Raw genomic sequence first — 4,495 nt, 5'->3', positions numbered from 1 at the left:
AAAGCACCACTGTGACTTGACTTTAGCTACTCTTTCTATCTTAACAAGAAGACAGGAAACACTCAGCATAGGCTCTTGTGTAGGAGGATGTTAATGGGGGATGCTTGACCATAAGCCTTTTCTTAGAGACTCTGGTTAATATAAAAGAAGTCTTTACCATGTGAGTGTTTCTGTGATGATTTTACATCTTCAATCTGTGTTACCCCAGAGGAAGCATGTTTAACATTTATAGCTTCAGAGAAAAGGAAAAGATTTCAGCTAATTTAAAATAAAAGTAAGAGAATTAAAAGAAGGAAAGATACAGGAAAAACAGTTTTGTGAGTTTTCATATTCTCTTACCAGAATTTTCTGTCGACAAATCTTAATTCTAAGTATCCCAACTCTCATTGTATCTCCAATCTGGATTCTAAACAATGAAAAGGCAGGATCTTATTACCTTTGTTTGCCAACTCTCATTTATTGCTTTAAACTCTGACCCATGTAAGGTTTTTTTTTTTTATTAGAGAAATAAGAATATTAATACAGGTTGGTACTTTAAATGGGTTTAATACAGAGAATGTATACCACTCAAATTAATGTCATGTAAACACATATGATGTCCATGAAAGTGCCAGAGTTGAGTACAGAAGTATAATTCCATCTCTCTTGTTGTTGAATTTAATTAAACCAAAATATTCTTATTTGCCAAGGCAGAATTCAGTACATCTGCATTTTGATCAGTAGGCCATACCAGATGTTTTCTTGCTTCTAAGATCAGGACCTCATGCATGGACTTGCTAGCAAGATAGACGTTATTTAAGGTGCTCCTTAGGGACTGCATAAATTAATAACCAAAGCTTGATATCTTTCAACGGTCATTTTGAAGACTATTTTTATTGTTGTTATTGTTGTTGTTGTTGTTTTGTTTTGTTTTTCATGGCAGGGTTTCTCTGTATAGCCATGACTGTCCTGGAACTCACTCTGTAGACCAGGATGGCCTTTAACTCAGAAATCTGCCTGCCTCTGCTTCCCAAGTGCTGGGATTAAAGGCGTGCACCACTACTACCCTGCTCATTTTAGGGAAATAAGCATAACATATAGTCACCAACGGCAACAGCAACTGCAACTTATTTGTGAAGTTCAGATCTCTGATGAGTCCCCTTTCTAGATTAGCACAATCTATCTTTAAGGCTAGAGATCATTTTTCAAAGAATAATGTAGAAATTAACTCCTGCAACAAAGTAGGTGTCTTGCAGGGCAGTGATAGTCCATGGGGCTCAGTTTCCCATAGGAATTAGGATCCCTCATCTCCAGGTGCTGAAAAGTTAATATCTTTTGCAACTGCTATAAACTAATAACTCTTATTTTGGCAGGTCAGTTTAAAGCATCTATTCCCATTAGGTAGGTCGGTCTCATACTTGATCTACATGAAGAAAAACAATAGCACAATGTTCCTCTCCTAGACAATAGCTGTGCCCTCACCCAATAATGGTCCTGTTAAATATGTGTAGTAATTGCTTACTTATTAATCAGGCCACATTTCTTGCCTGTATATTCCATTTTTTTAATAACTAGAAATCATTCATTTTAACTCTGGACAAGGCCATGTCTGTACTCCCATTAGAAACATTATAGAAGTCATCAGACTAGAGGTACAATAAAGCAACCTTTGATGGACACCAGATTTGTTCTTACAGAGGAGGAATCAATATGGTTGTCAAAGTTTTTATAAGCACAAAAATGTAAGTTGGGAGGAAATTTCTATGTTTTGAGGGAGTTTTCTTGTTGCTTCCTATACATGTGCAGTGAACTGTATAGCTACGTAATGCTCCCCTCTCATTCACTTCTCATGGATTTGTTTTTAGTAAATCTGGGATAGTAGGACAACACAATAGAATATTGATTCAAGGTTCTCTAGAACTAGGGAATGTGTCTTACAAGGATGAGCATCTCATAGTTTATTCTAGAAAACATGGGATTTTACATTTTCTACTCTATAGTCTTACATTTCAAGTATCTTTTCTAATTTAGTTTACATTTTAAAGTACGTATTACCTTTACTTTCCACCCAAACTCATTAAAAATAAGTAGGAAGCACTATGACTTAGCCCTTTTACTGCAAACTTGTTTAGTGCTTGGCTTTTCTTGGTAGAAGGCAGGGATGTTTATCTTCAACCTGTGTAGGAAATAAAAAGTGGACCAATCTTCTCTCCTCACTGTTAAGAAGACATGATACCATCATAAGATGTGAATTCAACAGTTGCCATTGGAATAAATTAAAGTCCCATGTTTTTATCTCCCACCCTCAAGCCTAGGATGTTTACTGTATGGTGTTGCAGGTCTTTTCACCACGAATGACTCTTAAATAATACTCTTTCATCCTATGACTTGATTTATTTTGCCAATGGAATGTTAAAAGATGTGATGTTATAGACATTCAACACAGGTTGGCTTGTTGTTCTGAACTACTCATTGATTAAATAAAATGAGAAAGAGTTAGACTGAACCCACTCTGAGTTAGGAAGTCAGAACATACAGGCACAGATCAGAATAGTTAATTCCCAGGTGGCTCAATATGGAGATGAGTAAAGTATTAAAATTCATCAACTTTGGAGTTATGTTGCTGTGTAGCTTGATTTTGGTGAAAACTGACAGATTCCCATGATTCTGGGACTTTTACTCTAGAGTGCTTGATGCAAAGGAACAGAGATGGAGTAGAATTTATTACATCCATAGAGGCTTCATATTTAGGGGAATGTAATAGAGTGCTGGTGACTGAGTCCAGCGTCCATCCAGTATATCAGTTTCATTGCTCGGATGAAGTTTCTACTATTCAGTTTTTATACAATTTTTCAACAGAGCTTGTTTCAAATATTTTCTGCTTATTTGGGCCCAAGTCAGGGGACATTATTTTCAAATAAGAGTCATCCGAATCAGCTTGTGTTCCATTGGAATGACCAGACTGGAAGAAACTGGCTGAAAGTGGGGAAGGCAGAGATGGACCCATAGCTCTATGGCAGGGTGTGAGGGCAATTTCTATATGCTGCAGGCAGGGTTTGCATCTTATGGTTTTGAAACCTGTAAATTATCCACAGTATCATACAGAACATCTGAGAAAGGGAGTAGTTGAGAAAAATGTAATGCAAGAGGACTAAATGACAGAAATATTTTAAATTAGACATTGTGTTTATCAAAATCTGGAAATGAATCTGGAATGCCACCTTGGCATTTTCTCTCATTTCTAACTCTGGATCCTTAGACATCCTTCTGAAGTTCCAGGAACTCCCAATTAAGGAAAAGTTGAATAAGTCATTAAGGCAAATAAATATTTCATCTGATAGGCACACATTCTCCAGAACACAATTCTTCAATATGACATCTAGTAAGTTTCAGTAACAGGATTATAGAAAAAAATTGATCCTCAAAACCAAACTTAATTACTACAAAATCATCCATACAGTCTTTCTTTTTTTCTCTTTTACTAGTTCATACTAGTTCATCATTTTTTTGGGGGGAGGGGGGTCTGAATCTTGGACATTCTCCAGGTTTCAAGTCTCAGAGTGTACATAATTGAACGGCATAATAAATACCAGATTTGCCAGTATTTTATAAGGTATGGAAAAAGCATGAAGAGTTGTTTGGCATAAACCAGAAAAATCAGAGAAACTTATAAATTTGCAAATTTTATTCCATGTAATCACAGAGAAATGACTTTCATTTTATTTAAGATATATATGATTATGTTTCCCCATTCAAAATATAATCTCATTTGGTTGGCATTAATTTAGTATTTAGTACAAGGCACTTAGTTCTAGGAAGTGGATCATACTGTTATATGTGTAAAACCTTCCTTGACTAGTATATACATTTTAAGTTTATTATCTTTTGCTTTTATACAAAGTCCTTGGCAGAGTATTCTTAACGCATATATTTTAGAGACAACTGAGTCTGTTTCTTGTCAGTTCTAAATGTAAATGATTTTCTTTTCCCAATGGTTGAAGTCAAGGTATTAGAGGGTAAATTCAGACCATTTGTGTTTCTCCAACGAATTAAGAATTTACATGACACATAGAAGTTTACTAAATAGTGTTCATTCTGGATTTCCAAAGCAAATACAGATTGGCCACCCTTAAAAGATTTTCAATTAATATGATACACTGAGTTGCAGGAGTAGGTGTGGGGGAATGGATGGGGAAAAACAGGACAGAGAAAATACAAGAAGTGTTCCCATCTTCCTGAGACTAAAACAAAGGAAGAAAGGGCTGGAGAGATGGCTAAGTGGTCAAAAGTGCTTATTGCTGGTTAAGAGTGCTGGCTGCTCTTTAAGGGTTTGATTTCAGTTCCCAGCACCCATGTCTTCAGCTAGCTGACTTGCTATTTTAGCTCCAGGAGACCCAATGCCCCATTCTGGCTTTTGTGAACATCCACACATTCACTCACTCAAACAAAGACACACACACAGACAAACTCTCTCTCTCTCTCTCTCTCTCTCTCTCTCTCTCTCTCTCTCTCTCTC

This window comes from Mus pahari, chromosome 11 (assembly GCF_900095145.1).
Source record: "Mus pahari chromosome 11, PAHARI_EIJ_v1.1, whole genome shotgun sequence".
NCBI lineage: Eukaryota > Metazoa > Chordata > Mammalia > Rodentia > Muridae > Mus > Mus pahari.
This window is presented reverse-complemented; position numbering follows the sequence as displayed.